Raw genomic sequence first — 19,590 nt, 5'->3', positions numbered from 1 at the left:
CCTGTGCATGTATAATCAGAAGTGAAGTTTAGAGATGGTGATGAGAGCAAGCAGCCTTTATTCAACACCACCCTTTCCTACCCTCCCAAACCAACTTTACCCAGGATGTTTGGGAAGTAACCATCCCTTACAGTGACTGACCACCAGCTAAGTCACGAAAGTCTGAATTCACTTTTATTGTACCACTGTACCCATGCATACACAGCCTGGGCTTGTGTATTAATGTAGTCTAATTTTCTTGGCCTCATCTATAAACAAGGTGGGTTTTATCCCATTGATTTTTCACTTCCCTTCCTTTTTTGGATTCTGTCTTTAACTCTACTCTATTAATGCCCTATTTTCTCTTTTTATAGTGCTGTTTCTCTTTATGGGTCCAGGTGGCTTGTTTCCCATATCCGAATTTAGTAAATATAGGTAATTCACCTGTACAATTTTAAGACTCAAGTTTAAAATGTTTTACTTTGTTGCATCCATAAAATATCCATGTTACATTTACTCTGTCTGCTTATTGCTCAGTTTGGTTCAAAGAGCAATTTAATTGAAAAAAATTGGATTTGATATAATTCAATTTTCAATAGAGTAGCATGTTTCATGCCAGATTTTGATTTATAATTTGGTTCTCTTCAATTCCCTGATATGATAAGCATAAATATCTTTTCAGAGAAGTTTGAATTATTTTTTGACAGCTTGTACATATTTTTAAATTTAATGAGTTTATATTGCATGGATGGTTGTAACATAATAAAGTACAGTGTATTGGTCACTCAGTACTGCTCATTAATTAAACACAACTTACACTGTAACAACTTACACAACTTACACTTTGCTTATGGTTTATGCAGAACACAAGTAAGTTAATCTACTCACCTTTGTACCCCATTTCACATGTTATCAGATGAAATCTTAGAAATAGAAAAGTAAAAATATGTGCCATGCAAAGTCCATGAAACTGTTTTTTTTTGTTTTATTGTAATTTTCCCATTAGCATTTAGTCCTCTTATACCACTCTGTCCCCCAAATCACCAAACTGTTGTCTGGGTCTATGAGTTCTTTTCCCTTGATCTCTGTACCCTCTCCCTCCCACCTCCCTTAGCTGCCATCCCACTCTCTATTTATGAGTCTGTCACTATTATGCTTGTTAGTTCAGTTCGTTCTTTAGATTCCACATATGAGTAAAATCATGTGGTATTTTTCTTTCTCTGTCTGGCTTATTTCACTTGTAATGTTTTCCAGGTACATCCATACTGTTGCAAAGGGTAAAATTTTCTTCTTTTTTATGACTGAGTAGAATTCCACTGTGAAAATGTCCATGTCCCAGCATTGTTTTATCCACTAATCTACTGATGGACACTCTGGCTGCTTCCCTATCTTGGTGATTGCAAATAAGGCTGCAATAAACATAGGGGTGCTTATGTTCTTTCAAATTAGTGTTTTGGGTTTCTTCAGATATTTTCCCAGAAGTGGGATCAACTGAGTCAAAATACAGATCCATTTTTAATTTTTTGAGGTATCTCCATACTGTTTTCCATAGTGACCATACCAGTCTGCATTCCCACCAACAGTGCAAAAGGGTTCCCCTTTCTCCACATCCTCACCAGCACTTGTTGTTTGTTGACTTATTGATGACAAACATTATCTGACAGTTGTGAGATATTTGTCATTTTCAGTTATCTAATTATTAGTGATATTGAGCATCTTTTCATATGTCTACTGCCCATATGTATATCCTGTTTGGAGAAGTGTCTATTCAGGTCCTTTGACCATTTTCTAACTGGGTTGCTTGTTTTTCTAGCATTGAGTTTTTAAGTTCTTTAAAATTTTAGATACTAACCCCTTATCAGATGTATCAGCAAATTATGTTCTGTTCTCTTGTGTGTGTTGTCTCTTTATTTTGTTGATGATTTCCTTTGCTGTGAAAAAACTCTTCAGTTTGATGTAGTCCCATTTGTTTAATTTTTCTTTCGTTTCTCTTGTTTGGGGAGATATATCTGATAAAATATATTGCTATGAGCCATGATTGAGATTTTGCTGTCTATGTTTTCTTCTATGATATTTATGCTTTGTGGTCTAACATTTAAGTCTTTAATCCATTTTGAATTTATTATTTTGTATTGTGTAAGAAAATGGTCTAGTTTCAATTTCCTGAATGCATATGTCCAATTTCCCCAACATCATTTATTGAGTAAACTATCTTTAGTCCATTGTATGTATTTTCTTCCTCTGTCAAATATTAATTGAATATAAAAATATAGGTTTATTTCTAGGTTTCCTATTCTGTTCTATTGATCTATGTGTCTGTTTTTATGCCAGTACTGTGGTATTTTGATGTCTATGGCCTTACAGTACAGTTTCATATTAGGTAGCATGATTTCTCTAACTTTGTTCTTCTTTCTCAGGATTGCTGTTGCTATGTGTGGACTTTTGCTGTTCCATACAAATTTTTTTAAATATTTAGCCTCTTCAACAAATGGTGTTGGGAGAACTGGACAACTATGTGCAAAAAAAATGAAACTCGAGCACCAACTTACACCATACACCAAAATAAATTCAAGGTGGATAAAAGACTTAAATATAAGCCGTGACACCATTAAAGTCCTAAAGGAGAACATTGGCAAAAAAATCTCAGATATTTTATGCAGCAGCTTTTTTACTGATATGTCCCCCAGAGCAAGGGACATAAAAGAAAGAATAAACAAATGGGATCTCATCAAAATTAAAAGCTTGTGCACAGCTAAAGAAAATAGTATTAAAATAAAAATAGATCCAACTGTATGGGAAAACATATTTGCCAGTGATACCTCAGACAAGGGTTTAATCTCCAAAATATACAGAGAACTTACACAACTCTACTCTAAGAAGACAAGCAACCCAGTTAAGACGTGGGCAAAGGACTTAAACAGACTTTTCTCCAAGGAAGACCTATAGAGGATCCAGAGACAAATGAAAAGATGCTCAGTATTGCTAGCTATCAGAGAGATGCAAATTAAAACCACAATGAGATACTACTTTACACTGGTCAGAATGGCCATCATAAACAAAACAAAAAACAATAAATGTTGGAGAGGTTGTGGAGAAAAGGGGACCCTAATCCATTGTTGGTAGGATTGCAGACTGCTACAACCACTGTAGAAAACAGTATGAATTTTCTCAGAAAACTAAAAATGGATCTGCTTTTTGATCCAGCAATTTCACTGCTGGGATTATATCCTAAGAACCCTAAACACCAATCCAAAAGAATTTATGCACCCCAATGTTCATAGCAGCACAATTTACAATAGCCAAGAGCTGGAAGCAACCTATGTAACTGTCAGTAAATGAATAGATCAAAAAAATATGGTACATATACACAATGGAATTCTATGCAGCAGAAAGAAAGAAGGAGCTCCTACCCTTTGCAACAGCATGGATGGAACTGGAAAGCATTATGCTGAGTGAAATAAGCCAGGCAGTGAAAGACAAATACCATATGATCTCACCTTTAACAGGAAGCTAAACAACAAAACAAATAAGCAAGCAAAAGAAAAACAAAGACACTGAAATAGAGAACAGGGGGACAGTGACCAGAGGGGAAAGGGGAGGGAATTTCAGGGGGAAAAGGGGGAGGATTTACAGGAACTAGTATAAAGGACACATGGACAACAACTAAGGGGGGTGGTAATGGGAAGGAGGTGGGGAGCACTGAGGGGTGGGCTGGGATGGGAGTAAGAAACAGAAAACTGTACTTGAACAATAATTAAATAAATCTTAAATTTTTTCTTTAAAAATATTTGTTCTACTTTCATGAAATATATCATTGGAATCTTTTTCATATGGAATTTATATGTACTGAACACCCTCCACGCTGGTTGGGTAGCTTTTGAAACAAAAAGATATCACTCTCAAGGGACTTACATTCTGGTGGAGGAGGAAAATAATAAACATATGAATGGGAAAATATGTATATAACATGACAAGCTTTTATAAATACTATTAGTGAAACTAAGTAGTGTGAGAAAGATAGAGAGTGATGTGATACATCAGAAAGGGGGCTCTCTGAGAATGGCCCCATTGGTTGAAATCTGAAGGAAGTGAAGCCACAAATCACGTAGGTATCTGACATGTGACATATACAAAGAACCTTGAGCTGGGCTCCATGGCTGGAGTGGAGTGACTGCCAAATGCAAGGGTCGGAGATGATGTTAGAGGGATGAGAGTTGGTCAACATTATGAAGAATCCTGTGGGGAAACTATTGGAATGTTTTTAGTGAAGGAATGTTAGGTCTGTTTTGCATTTTATGAAAACTGAGCTGTTGTGTGTAACAGAGTATGGCTGCTACCAGTGGAGGTTATTCAGGCAATTGTTGCTGGTGTTCTCTGGGAATAACGTTGATGGCAGTGGAGGCAGAGCTTGCTCCCTGAATTAATTTTTTTGAGAGTCAAAGGAGGCTGTAAGAACGGGAAGAGCTGAAAATGATTTCAAAAGTTTAGTCTAAGCAACTGAAGAGATGAAGCATCCATAACTGAGGTGGAGGAGAATGTCGGAAGTGGAAATCTTGGAGGAATGAGTGGGTGCCCAGTTTTGAACATGTGAAGTTTTTAGTGCTTATCAGAAGTTGAAGCAGAGCTAGCAAATTCACAGTTCAATAGAGAAGTCACTAGTATGTATGTATGGTTATTAAAGTCATGTTTCTAGACAGGGTCACCAAGAGAATAAGTGTTAATACTGAGGAGAAGAGCACCATAAACTCACTCTGTTTTGGTTCCCTCCACCAAGGTCAACCCCAAAGGCGTCACAGAGAGAAAGATGGAAGGAGAACTTTGAGAAAGTTTTCTCCAACAGGAAAATATGTGGTTCCTTCCTTGTATCCCTCTGTGGATTAGGGAATGTGACAGCCAGTTTTGAGGGTAGGAGAATAAAAATAGGAGGAGAGATGTTATTCTGCTCTCATTTTTCTTCCACTCTTGCCTTAGCATGTCAATGTACTGCACCTACAGAGCTAAATTCCCCCTCATCTGAACTCGTCCTGGCTGAGTGACATAAAGTTGTCACTTAGATCTGTGCTGCAGATAAAGATTTATGAAAAACAAGTAAAGACCACTAGCTTTGGGGAGGTTTTTGCCCACTGTCCACTGCAAATCTAAATGGTTAGTAGGATTTAAATTTAAACAGTCTAACTTTGAAGCATATTATTTCTAGCAAGTGGTATTGATTGTTTTTATATTAATGATATTTGATCTGTTTTATTTCCTCCCATTTTTATTGTATGCCTTTAATGTCATTTTTAGAGAAAAACTAATTATATCTGTATTATTGTGGTATTATAAATTGCATTCATGCTTAGAAATCCATTTTTATTCAGAAAGTAAGTGAATATTCATGTCTACCTCCTACAACATCTTTCTGCTTCTATTTTAAACACTGAAATATTTAATCCTTTTTTCATACATTTTTGTGGAAAGTGGGAGTGAGATATAGGTTGAATTTTTTCCCCATACATCTGCCAATTGTCCTAGTACTCTTTGAAAATACTGTATTCTCATTTTTTATGGAGATGTTATCAAACCTTATGTTCCAATATGTACTAGAATTACTGCTTTGTTTTGTTGAATGCGTCCATTTTTGTGTGTACCTACAACACTGCCTAATGATTACATCTATTTTTATTTCTGTCCATGGCTAGTACAAAACTCCACCCTTGTTATTACAGTTTTTGAAAAGTGGTAGTAATTTCTACCAGTATTTTTTCCAAACTTATCAAGTTTCTAATAAATATTTTTGAAGTTCTGACTAGAATATTATTGTACTCATTTGGAAAGAATTAACAGTCTGAACCATGGCTAAAAATAGTTAATAACTGGAACAGCTGAATCACAAACTAATTAGAATAGACAGAAAATTATCAGCCTTTTTTTCAAATATTTTTGAGGAAACTCCATATTGTTTTCAAAAATCGTCGCACCAATCTGCATTCCTACCAAAAGTGCACTAGGATTTCCTTTTCACCATATCATTGCCAACACTTATTTGTTGATTTATACTGGACCAGTGTGATGTGATATCTCACTGTGGTTTTAATTTGCATCTCTCTGATGGCTAGTGATGTTGAGCACTTTTGCGTATGTCTATGGACCCTCTGTATATCCTCCTTAGAGAAGGGTATATTCAGTTCCTTTGCCCCATCCTTAATTGGATTACTTGTTTTCTTGCTGTTAAGCTGTACAAGTTTTTCATAAATGTTGGAAATTAACCCCTTATCAGATGTATCATTGGCAAATATGTTGTCCCATTCAGTGGGTTGTTTTTTTCATTTTTGTTTTTCTTTGCTGTGAATATTTTTTTGTTTGATGTAGTCTTATGTATTTGTTTCTTTTTTCCCTTTGCTTGAGAATATATATCAGAAAAAATATTTCTATGAGATGTCTGAGATTTTACTGCCTATGTTTTCTTCTAGGATTTTTTATGGTTCTATGACTTACATTTAATTAAGTCTTTAATCCATTTTGAGTTTAAACTTTATACTAGTATAGCATAAGGAGGCAGGACTGCCTTATGACCCAGTAATTCCACTTCTGGGAATATATTTGAAGAAACCTGAAACACTAATGTGAGAGAACATATGAACCCATATGTCCATTGCAGTGTTGTTTACAGCAGCCAAGATATGAATGGAAGCAGCCCAAGTGCTCATCAGTAGATAAGTGGATGAAAAGCTGTGGTACAATTACTCAATGGGCTGTCATTTGGCTACAGAAAAAGCAGGAAATCTTGCCTTTTAGGACAGCATGATGGACCAGGAGAGTATTATGTTGAATGAAATAAGCCAGTCACAGAAAGACAAATACCATATTATTTCACTTATCTGTGTAACGTAATAAATAAAAAACAAACTAATAAATAAAACAGAAAGAGACACAGATACAAAGAACAGACTGACAGCTGTCAAAGGGATGGTGTCTGGGGGACTGGTGTAAAAGGTAAAGGGATTGAGAAGAAAAACAAGAACATACAGAGACAACAGTATGTTTGCCAAGGGGGAAGGGGATAAATGGTGGTGAAAAGAGACTTGACTTTGGGTGGTGAGCAAATGTTGCAATTTATAGATGTGCTACATACTTTAAACCTATACATTTTATTAACCAACGTCACCCAAATAAATTCAATGAAAAAGTGCCAGCCTGATGCAGTAATCTGTCCTCTTTGATATCTCTCAATGATACGTTTGTCTAGTTTGATTTATCTCTAGTTTTTTCACATCTTCTTTACAATACATAAATAAGTTGTGCTAATATTAAAAACCAGCCACCCCCTGCACAGTATTGATTTTTACATAGTTTTGACGGACCAAATAAAAATAATTATTTTTTTAACAATAAGAAACAGGTAATACCAAAGAAGGATGCAAAACCAAAGCAGATCAATAAATATGAAGATCTCCAAAATAAAAGTTTAAGGTATATTCTATGGTGTGTGTGTGTGTGTGTGTGTGTGTGTGTGTGTTTACATTTACAATCGTACAAAGTCTTTAAGGAAGATACGATGATGGCATATTTTTAGAAATTAACTTAGGAAGGATTGTAAAAGTAAAGGAAGCAATTAGAATATTTCTTCCCTGTTTGAAATACACATCATTTGTGATTAGCATTCTGTTTTCAGTGATTTTATGAGTATATGATACACCCATATCCATGTAATAGTAAAAGGACATAGAAAAGATCACATTGTTTCACACCACAGAGTCTTCATACAAAGTCAGTTATAACACATCTCCATCTTACACAAAACTCTAAATAGCTATGATAACTTCATGAAAGGATTTGCTTTTAACAGTAGGTACAATCAGTTATCTTTAGAGGAAATGAAAAAAAAATTAACCTCAGTTTGAATACAAATAAAAAAAATTAAATAGATATTTAAACCATAAGCATCCTAAAGTGAAGTAGCATAAGTTTAAACGTGGCAGAAGTCATACATCTGAGTGATAATGCTTAAATCTGTTTTGCAGCCCTGCATGTAACAAAACATATATTATGTCTGATTGATAAGAGGAAATGCAATAAAAAGCAATAAATGGAAATCTTGATTTATTCCATAAACTTTTAAGCCTACCTAAATTTAAACTGTGCAAATATATTATTCAAAACATATTTGCATTCTATGCTACACATTCAGTTACCTACGGAAATAAACTATGTGTGGCTGGTTGATCTGATTTATAGGCCTGCCAGCAGAGTGCAGAGGTAATGTTTCAGAAACAAAAAGACTACCACGTCCTAAATAAGAAAATAGCATGAAAGAATTACTGAGCTCTTTCAGTGATGGGAGAATCACACATGTCAAAGCCAGAATACATTCATATCAAGCTTTACAGAATAGTGCTGAAAACTTAAAAGGAAACATTTTAAAATATACATTTGTACATATCTGTATGTTTATTTTAAGCTTTCTGTTTTTAGATTCATGACGTGCCCAGCAATGACTTGTCTCCAAATGTGGTTGTCTAAGGGAAAAACTGTTTAAATACATATGCATGAAGCCTCTGTAAGTATAAAGTGTTAGGCATGTGAACCAATCCAAACATCTCTGAAATATCAAAATACTTTATATAGACGACCAGATTAACTGTATATTTTGAGATAGAATTATACAATCTCATCTTTTAGCAATTCCAAATTCTGTAAAAGAGTGTGGTTTTCCACATCTAGCAACAGTGATGCAACATTTGGTGGGAAAAAGGGAGTGAGAAGGGGGAGCTGTAAATTTAGATTATTATCAGATCATCACCTTCCAATTTTATTTCAACAATTTAGCATAGAGTCAACATGAAAAGTGACAAATACAATTTTCCTATGATGTACTCTAAATGTGGTAATTTTTTGAAGCTGATGTTTTGTGCATTAAATGCTGTATTTCTAAGTTAGGTTGAAAAATATGCTTTCAGTAATGGTGGTTGCACTAGCCTGGAAGGGCTATCCTAAGAGGCATTTCACCCCCCTACTGCCTCCAATGAGTATTGCGTACAGTCTGAATAGACAACCTACTGCCCATTCTATGCCTAATTTTCAAAAGTGGAAATTTTGTAAAGCAACTTCGTGATATCTCCAAAATTAATATTTTGGGTTTATCTGTCAAAGTATATATGCATTTCAAATATCTCCATTAGGTCAAAAAAGTGTTTCTATAGAGAAAATTATTTTTCACATTAAAGAGTAAATTATTCTTTTCCAATAATCTAGGGTTGCAAATTTTACTATCTTTTAATCTTCAGTTACTCAGCTTTATGCACAAAATAAGTTTTACACATAAAATTTTAAAGCACATGTTTACTGGCTACCTAGTACAATACATAGTATACAATGTGAAATATATATTTGAAGAGTTTTAAGATCTCATGAATTAACTGCAGCTCAAATGCTGCATTTGCGTTAAGATATTACCAACCACTTTGACCACTGGACTATATTATAATTTCCTGAAGGTCAAGGTTTCATTTGAAATTCATCGCAGTGTTTATAGCACAAGCATATAACAGGTGCTCAGTAAATGTGTGCCAAATTACATTAAATGTCAACACCTAACCTTCGGGAAAAAGTCATCACTTTTTCCCATCACAGAAAAGAGCAAATGTGACAAGATGATATGTCAATAACAGACAGTGGAAATGGGATTTCTAAAGGACTTCACTTAAACTTACTTTCACTTTTTTCATACTAAATTTGGAGATGTTTCTAGTAAATTTCTGCTAAACTGTACTTCAGTTACCTATTAATAGGGCCTGCATATTATGATGACAAATGTAAATACTCTTCATTATCATAATTACAAAAGGAGGTTTGGGGGACATTTACCTGAATGACCTTAGAACAGATTAAGAGTAAAAAAATATTTCAGGGATCTTATATTAAAATTCTATTATGAAATATTCATTTTACTCTTATATAAAACATTTAATTTCAGACAAATTATAATCTTATTGAGAGGTCCTACAGTTATGGTGTGTTTCTCTCTATACCACCTGTGCCATTTCATCCCTTTACTCCCCCTCAGAATGGCATTTCTGAAAAGCAATCTATGCACACATGGTCTTAATTTTCTTATCTAACTCTTCTTCTTCCATCTACTCCCCATAGACTTCCAACCACTCTACTTTATTTAAATGACTCTAGAGGTGGCCAAGACTGTTGCACTTAGTAACCCTTGATCCTGGAACACCTTTTCAGAGATATCTGTACGAGTCTCTCTCATTTTCCCCATCACACCTTCTGGGTGTCAGGGCTACCCAATCTTTACGTTAACATTTCATCTCCTCCCTGCATTGTCTATCAGCTTTCCCTGTATTATTTTATTTCAAAACTTATAACCACATAGCATATTTTGTATTTTACTCAACTTGTTTACATGTCACACCAAACCTTATGATTTATTATCAACTCTATTGTCTCCTATAATAGTTTCTTGCAACAAATCAATAAAGAACTTCAACCCTGCCAACTTCCCTTTATATCCTTATATCTTTAACCTTTCAGCAGCATCAGTACGGCTTACAGTGTCTCCTTCAAGAAGCACTTTGTAGCATCCTATCATTCCACTCTAGATTTCCTTCTATCCCACTAGCCTGTCATTTTTAATGCAATTTAATAGCTCCTTTTCTCGTTGTAAGATATCTGGGTTTAGTTTCCTGAGGTTAGTCATGGGCCACCTTCTTTAATGAGTGTGCATTCAACCCAATGATCTCATCAAGTTGCCAGACATTAAATATCCCCCATAGTCAACTGACTCTAAGTCTACATAACTAAACAAACTTAATTTTCCCTCTAGCTTCAGACATTTGTAAAATTCTGATGTTAGCTATACTCTTGTTATATTAAAATTCTTTTTCTGCCTCCTGGGTTGTATAAACACAAATTTAAAAATGAGAAAGGCATTAAAATTATTTATCTTTTAGGGCTTGAGTTCAGAACAAGACAATTAAATGGGTGGCATTTATAATTACTTATGTACAAGGGCTTTAAAGGGGACAAGTAGCCTTCTTGGGGTAGCAGAGTTTATTACTGAAGTAGTTGTCCCTCTACCCTCCCCTCTCTGTGGGATAGGCAAGGCATTAGGGATCGTTACTACCAGACCTGTGGGCCCTGAGAGAAGTGCTCCTGTAGTTCGAATACCAAATACCAGTCAAAGGCTGGCAACATGTATGAGACCTTATGAGAAGGTGGCATAAAGAACAGTGATAGCTGAGTGTAGGGGGTATGATATAAAGGCAAGAGAGCACAAAAAAGGACCTGTGAGGTTTCCAAGATTCTGAAGATTGATCACAGTGTTGTCCTAGGAGAATTTTCACAAACATTTAAGAAAGAAAATATCTTCAAATGTTGTAAGTTTCATACTTTTTGTAGGGCATTGGAAACTGCTCCCATGCTCTGATGATCTGTCACTTCTTAAATCCAGGACAAAATGAACAAAGAAAACCAAACAGTTTGACAGTACACAATGCCTACACCAAGAATACCCAGGCAACAAAGGAAATCAATGTAGAACACCCAAGTAGTATGAACAATTTTGTGGGCATCAAACACTACAGAAAACCACTATCTAGAAAAAATTCTCTGTTTTGTTTTTGTATTTTTACCACCACCATTTATTTAGTCCCCTTATACTCTCCTCCCCAACACTGTTGCCACACTGCTATCCAGGTCCCTGAGTCCTTTCACTCTTTTTGTTCAATACCATCATCCTCCTACCTCCCTTCTCCTTAGCTGTCATCCTGCTGTTTATGAATCTGTCTGCATTTTGCTTGTTAGTTCAGTTTATTGATTAGATTCCACAAACAAATGAAATCATATACTATTTGTCTTTCTCTGACTGGCTTATTTCACTTAGCATATTGTTCTCCAGGTCCCTTTTGCAATGTTGGCAGAAATGTATATTGTTGTAGCCACTGTGGAAAGCAGCACAGAGATACCTCATAAAATTAAAAAATGGATCTGCCTTTTGACCCAGTGATCCCACTGCTGGGAATATATCCAAAGGAACCCAAAATGTTAATCCGAAAGAACATAAGCTCTCCTGTGTTTATTGCAGTGTTACTTGCCATCATCAAGATATGGAAACAGACCAAGTGTCCATCAGTCAATGAGTGGATAAAACAACATGAGGCATTCACACAATGGAATACGACTAAGATGTAAAAAATAAGAAAATTCTTAATAATAGCAGAAACCGAGGCAGCATGCAGAATATCACATAGCAGTACACCATAACAGAAATTAAAGCCAGTTTCTTATTGTCTATGTCAAAATGTCACCTGTTTTTCAATGCTACCCAATATGTCCAAATTATCTACTTAGTATTTACACTTGTGTTTCAAACAGGTGTCTCAAATTCATTATGTCTAAATCAAAACTTTTTATGTACACTCCACAAATACATTCTTCCTTTATACCTCAATCAAATGGCACCATTATACAAAAGTCGCTCAAACATTTACCATTTTAAATACTGTATTCTTCTCACTCCTAGAAGCCCAATTCATTTGAAAATCTTCTTCTGCCTTTTTTTTTTAATTTTATTTAGTTATTTTTCAAGTACAGTTTTTTGTCTATTTTTCCCATCCCAGCCTCCCCTGCCCCTTGCTCCCCACCTCCCTCCCATTTCCTCCCCCCCCCTTAGTTCTTGTCCCTGTGTCCTTCCTATTTGTTCCTCCAAAACCCTCCCCCTTTTTCCCCTTAACTTCCCTTCCTTCTCCCCTCTGGTCACTATCCCCTTGTTCTCTATTTCAGTGTCTTTGTTTTTTTGGGTTTTTTTTTCTGCTTACTTGTTTGTTTTGTTGTTTAGCTTCCTGTTAAAGGTGAGATCATATGGTATTTGTCTTTCAGCACCTGGCCTATTTCACTCAGCATAATGCTTTCCAGTTCCATCCATGTTCTTGCAAAGGGTAGTAGCTCCTTCTTTCTCTCTGCAGCATAGAATTCCATTGTGTATATGTACCACAATTTTTTGATCCATTCATTTACTGATGGGCACCTAGGTTGCTTCCAACTCTTGGCTATTGTAAATTGTGCTGCTATGAACATTGTGGTGCATAGGTTCTTTGATATTGATGTTTTAGGATTCTTAGGATATAATCCTAGCAGTGGAATTGCTGGGTCAAAAGGCAGGTCGATTTTTATTTTTCTGAGAAAAATCCATACTGTTTTCCATAATGGTTGTACCAGTCTGCACTCCCACCAACAGTGAACTAAGGACCCCGTTTCCCCACAACCCCTCCAACATTTGTTGTTTGTTGCTTTGTTTATGATAGCCATCCTGACTGGTGTAAAGTGGTATCTCATTGTGGTTTTAATTTGCATCTCTCTGATAGCTAATGATATTGAGCATCTCTTCATGTGTCTCTGAATGTTCTGTATGTCCTCCTTGGAGAAGTGTTTGTTCAAGTCCTTTTCCCATTTTCTAATTGGGTTGGGTGTCTTCTTAGAGTGGAGTCGTGTAAGTTCTTTGTATATTTTAGAGATTAAACCTTTGTCTGAGGTATCATTGGCAAATATGTTTTCCCATACAGTTGGTTGTCTTGCTAATTTAATACTGTTTTCTTTAGCCATGCAGAAGCTTTTTATTTTGATGAGATCCCATTTGTTTATTCTTTCCTTTACATTCCTTGCTCTAGGGGACATATCAGTAAAGAAGTTGCTGTGTGAAATATCTGAGATTTTCTTGCCAATGTTCTCCTCTAGGACTTTAATGGTGTTATGACTTACATTTAAGTCTTTTATCCACCTTGAATTTATTTTGGTGTATGGTGTAAGTCTGTGCTCAAGTTTCATTTTTTTGCATGTAGCTGTCCAGTTCTCCCAACACCATTTGTTGAAGAGGCTATCTTTACTCCATTTTATGTTACTGCCCCCTTTGTCGAATATTAATTGACTGTAGAGAGTTGGGTTGATTTCTGGGCTCTCTGTTCTGTTCCATTGGTCTATGTGCCTGTTTTTATGCCAGTACCAGGCTGTTTTGATTACAGTGGCCTTGTAATACAGTTTGATATCAGGTATTGTGATCCCCCCTACTTTGTTCTTCTTTCTCAAAAGAGCAGCTGCTATTCGAGCTCGTTTATGGTTCCATATAAATTTTCGAAGTGTTTGTTCTATGTCTGTGAAATATGCCATTGGTACTTTAATAGGTATTGCATTGAATCTGTATATTGCTTTGGGTAGTATGGACATTTTGATAATGTTAATTCTTCCAATCCATGAACAAGGTATATGTTTCCATTTGTTTGTGTCTTCCTTGATTTCTTTCTTCAGGGCTGTGTAGTTTTCTGCATACAGGTTTTTTACCTCCTTGGTTAGGTTTATTCCCAGATATTTTATTTTTCTTTTTGCTATATCAAATGGGATTTTTCTCTTTATTTCTGCTTCTGCTGATTCACTGTTGGTATACAAAAATGCCTTTGATTTCTGGATATTGACTTTATAACCAGCTGTTTTGCCAAACTCATCAATTAGTTTGAGGAGTTTTTGGGTAGAGTCTATAGGATTTTCCATGTACACTATCATGTCATCTGCAAACAGTGACAGTTTTGTTTCCTCCTTTCCTATTTGGATGCCTTTTATTTCCTTTTCTTGCCTGATCGCTGTGGCTAAAACTTCCAATACTATATTGAATAGAAGTGGTGAAAGTGGACAACCTTGTCTTGTTCCTGATCTTAGTGGAAAAGCTTTTAGTTTTTTCCCGTTGAGTATGATATTGGCTGTAGGTCTCTCATATATGGCCTTTATTATTTTGAGAAATGCTCCTTGTATTCCCACTTTGCTGAGTGTTTTTATCATAAATGGGTGTTGTACCTTATCGAAAGCTTTTTCTGCATCTATTGATATGATCATGTGATTTTTGTCTTTGCTTTTGTTTATATGTTGTATTACATTTACTGATTTGCGAATATTGAACCATCCTTGCATTCCTGGGATGAATCCTACTTGATCATGGTGTATGATCTTTTTGATATGTTGTTGGATGCGATTTGCCAATATTTTGTTGAGGATTTTAGCATCTATGTTCATCAGCGATATTGGCCTGAAGTTTTCTTTCTTTGTTGTGTCTCTATCTGGTTTTGGAATTAAGATGATGCTGGCTTCATAAAAAGAATTTGGGAGTTTTCCATTCTTCTGAATTTTTTGAAATAGTCTGTGGGGAATAGGGGTTAGCTCTTCCTTAAATGCTTTGTAGAATTCTGCTGTGAAACCATCTGGTCCGGGGCTTTTGTGTGCTGGGAGTTTTTTGATTACTGCTTCAATTTCTTTTGCTGTTATTGGTGAATTTAGATTTTCTGCTTCTTTTTCACTGAGTTTTGGAAGATTGTATTTTTCTAGAAATGTGTCCATTTCCCCTAGGTTTTCAAATTTCTTGGCATACAGTTCTTCATAGTAATTTCTTACAATCTCTTCTATTTCTGTGGTATCAGTTGTAATCTCTCCTTTTTCATTTCTGATTGTGTTTATTTGTGTCCTCTCTCTTCTTTTCTTGATGAGCCTACTTAAAGGCTTGTCTATTTTGTTTATCTTCTCAAAGAACCAACTCCTGGATTCATTGATCCTTAAAATTGTGCTTTTAGTTTCTATGTCATTTAATTCTGCTCTAATCTTGGTTATTTCCTTCCTTCTGCTTGCTCTGGGCTGTCTTTGTTGTTGTTCCTCAAGTTCTTGCAGGCGTAGGGTTAGGTTGTTTGTTTGAGATGTTTCTATATTCTTTAGGTAGGCCTGTATTGCTATAAACTTCCCTCTCAGGACTGCCTTCGCTGTGTCCCATAAGTTTTGGGTTGTTGTGCGATCATTTTCATTTGTTTCCAGAAATGTTTTGATTTCTTCCCTAATTTCATTCTTGACCCATTCATTGTTTAATAGCATACCATTCAGTCTCCATGTTTTTGGGTGCTTTGGGTTTTTTTCTTTGGGGTTGGTTTCTAATTTCAGTGCCTTGTGGTCAGAGAAGATGCTTGGTATGATTTCAATTTTCTTGAATTTGTTGAGGCTCCTTTTGTGTCCTATCATGTGGTCTATCTTTGAGAATGTTCCATGTACATTTGAAAAGAATGTGTATTTAGCTTCTTTGGGATGAAGGGCTCTATATATATCAGTTAAGTCCATTTCTTCTAGGGTGTTGTTTAATGCCACAATATCTTTGTTGATAATTTGTTTGGAAGATCTGTCCATTTTTGATAGTGGGGTGTTCAAATCCCCTACTATGATTGTGTTGCTGTCAATATCTTGAAGTCCTCTAAGATTTTCTTGATATATTTGGGTGCCCCTATGTTTGGTGCATATATGTTTACAATGTTAATGTCTTCTTGGTGGATTCTTCCCTTGAGTATAATGAAATGACACTCTGGGTCTCTCTTTACAGCCTTTTTTTTGAAGTCTATTTTGTCTGATATGAGAATTGCTACCCCAGCTTTTTTTTCTTGTCCGTTTGCTTGGAAAACTTGTTTCCAGCCTTTCACTTTTAGTCTGTGATGGTCTTTTGTCCTGAGGTGAGTCTCTTGTAGGCAGCATATGTGTGGGTCATGCTTTCTTATCCATTGAGCTATTCTGTGTCTTTTGATTGGAGAATTTAATCCATTTACGTTTAAGGTTATTATTGATAGGTACTTATTCATTGCCATTTTTGTACCTGTGTTCCTCTCTGTCTCCCTCTTATCCTTCCTTCCCTTAAAGCAGTCCTTTTAGTATTTCTTGTAGAGCTGGTTTGGTGGAGGCATATTCTTTTAGACTTCTTTTGTCTTGGAAGCTCTTTATTTGGCCTTCTATCTTGATTGAGAGCCTTGCTGGGTAAAGTAGCCTTGGTTGTAGGCCTCTGGTTCTCATTACTTGAAATATTTCTTGCCATTCTCTTCTTGCTTGAAGTGTTTCCATTGAGAAGTCGGTAGCTAACCTTATTGGGGCTCCCTTGTATGTTATTTCTTTTTTCTCCCTTGCTGCCTTTAAGATTCTCTCTTTGTCTTGGAATTTTGCCATTTTGATGATGATGTGTCTTGAGGTGGGCCTCCTTGGGTTCCTCTTGATTGGGACTCTCTGTGATTCCTGGATTTGTGAGACTTTTTCTCTTATCAAATTAGGAAAATTTTCTCTCATTACTCGTTCAAATACGTTTTCTATCCCTTGTTCTTCTTCTTCTCCTTCTGGTATTCCTATTATTCGTATATTATTACGTTTCATATTGTCTTGCATTTCTCTTAATCCCTCTTCATTCTTTCTGAGCCTCTTTTCATTTTCTTGCTCTTTCTGTGAGATGCTTTCTACCCTGTCCTCCAACTCACTAATCCTATCCTCCGCTTCATCTATCCTACTTTGGAAACTTTCTACTGTGTACTTCAATTCGGAAATTGTATTCTTCATTTCCTCTTGTCTCTTGCTGATGGTTTCCATTTCCTTTTTGATGTTGCTGTAGTTTGCAGAGAGATCATTATAATTTCCCTGTAGTTTCTGGTAGCTCACTGTGAGCTCTTTGAGCTCTTTGAACTTCGTAATAACCAGTGCTTTGAATTCACTGTCTGATAGTTGATCAGCGTCTATTTCATCTAACATTCTTTCTGAAGTTTCTGCTTTTTCTTTCATTTGGGGATTGTTTCTTTGTCTTCCCATTGTTTGAGACTCTTCTTGTTAGTCTCTGCTTCCAAAATTGATCTGTTCTGAAACACTGGTTTTATGGTGTAAACTTCTGTGGTATGTTCCTTGTGAAGTTCAGTGGTACAGACTCCTTGAAGTTTCTTGATGTTCTTCGTCTCCACCTACACTCACGCTGGTCCTCGCACTGGTCTCTGCGTTGGTCGCCTACCACTGCTGAATGTCCCGGCTCTAGTAGCCGCCTCCTCAAGCACCCAGGCCCGTTACTAGGGCAGTGGCACAGAGGCTGGGAATGTCCTGGCTCCCGTATCTGGCTCTCTCTGCCGCCCAGGGCCGTCACAGGGGCTTGGAGTGTCCCGGTTTCCGTACCTGACTCCCCGACGTCCAGTCCCGTCGCTATGGCAGCGGCACAGGATTTGAGAGCTTCCCGGCTCCCGTAGCTGTCTCCTCAGCTGCGTCACAGGGGTTTGGAGAGTCCCGGCTTCCGTACCTGACTCCCCGGCATCCAGTCTGGTCGCTATGGCCTTCTTCTGCCTCTAACATGCATCCTTAATGCATTAATTTTAATTTATCATTTTTTCCTTTCATATTAGCCACATCTCCACAGTCTCATCTTGACCCTGCAATGGTCTCTTCATCAGAGTCTACTATGCACTTTAAAAACTGCTCTGTACCCCGTAGATGATGCATTACTTTACCAACCTACATGTCACTACAATGCTTAACTACTCATTAAAATTGGAACTATTTTTTTGTTGAATTTATTGGGGCGAACCTAATGAACAATATTATACAAATTTCAAATGCACAATTCTACAACATATCCTCGGTACACTGTCTTGTGTGTTCACCAACCCAAGTCAAATCTTTGTCCATCACTCTTTATCTTCCTTCACCTGCCTCTACCTTTCTTTCTCTCTGGTAATCCCCACACTATGGTCCCTATCCATAAGGAGAAAAAAATACTTTTTAAGAACGGTTTTCTTTTCTTTTCTTTCTTCTTCTCCCTCTTCTTTTTTCCCCTCAATCCCTCAACCACTCACTCCTCATCCAGCTCCCCAACCTCTTCCAGGCCAACAGCTTTCAGACTGGAATTAAACTGACTCTTAACCTAGGCCTGGCAAACCCTGAAAGTAGTTCTGGTCTTTGTCTACTTTTCTTCCTTATCTCATATGAAGTCACTTTACCTTTACTACAAAGATGCCACATGCCATTTATTTGTCCTTAATCATGGAAAACTCTGCCACCACAATGCTTTTACATTTAATTTTCTCACCTTGAAATGTCATTTCTTCACATGGTCCTCTGGTGAGGTGATCTCATCCTTCATTATTCAAAGATTTTTTATCAGCTGATTGAAAATAAGTCTTTCCTATTTTAATATTAATATTTTCAGTTTTTGAGACTTTATTTTATTTCTTAATTTAATAATTTTAGTAATCTCATATTTAGAATATCATAATCCTGTCAGCAGAGATCACGCATGTCTCAGTCACCAATCTATCTTAGGCTTTCAGAATAGTATAGTTTAATTTCAACAAATATATGAAAACTGGATTGAATAAAAACTTTAAAATTCATTTCTATTTAAAAAAAGAAAATTTAGCCCTGGCTGGTATACCTCAGTGGATTGAACATGAGTCTGAGAACAAAAGTATTGCAGTTTGATTCCCAGTCAGGGCACATGCCTGGGTTGCAGGCCAGTTCCTGGTGGGGGGCCCATGAGAGGCAACCATACATTGATATTTCTCTCCCTCTCTTCTTCCCTTCCCATCTAAAGATAAATAAATAAAATCTTAAAAAAAAGAAAAAAAAGAAAATTTAGCTTTTGTGTTTAAGTAAAAAAAAAAAAAGTATCTCCATCAGGCATTCCAAGACAATAATGTGAGGTCTTTTATAATCAAAAAGTTACCAGAATATGAATTTAGAACTCATACTTATTATCACATAAATAACTATGATGATATTTATAGTTATTTGATAAAAGAAATAACTTATAAGTTG

At 36.2% G+C, this 19,590-nt stretch overlaps 1 protein-coding gene across 3 annotated transcripts in view; it reads right to left on the bottom strand.

Moving 5' to 3' along the window:
- Positions 1 to 19,590, bottom strand: part of CSMD3 (CUB and Sushi multiple domains 3) — a 921,636-nt gene that overhangs the window by 614,774 nt on the left and 287,272 nt on the right. The window lies entirely within an intron of this gene.

Source organism: Artibeus jamaicensis, unplaced genomic scaffold (assembly GCF_021234435.1).
Source record: "Artibeus jamaicensis isolate MK-2021 breed Jamaican fruit bat unplaced genomic scaffold, CSHL_Jam_final scaffold_916, whole genome shotgun sequence".
In the NCBI taxonomy this organism is placed as follows: Eukaryota; Metazoa; Chordata; class Mammalia; order Chiroptera; family Phyllostomidae; genus Artibeus; species Artibeus jamaicensis.
This window is presented reverse-complemented; position numbering and strand designations above follow the sequence as displayed.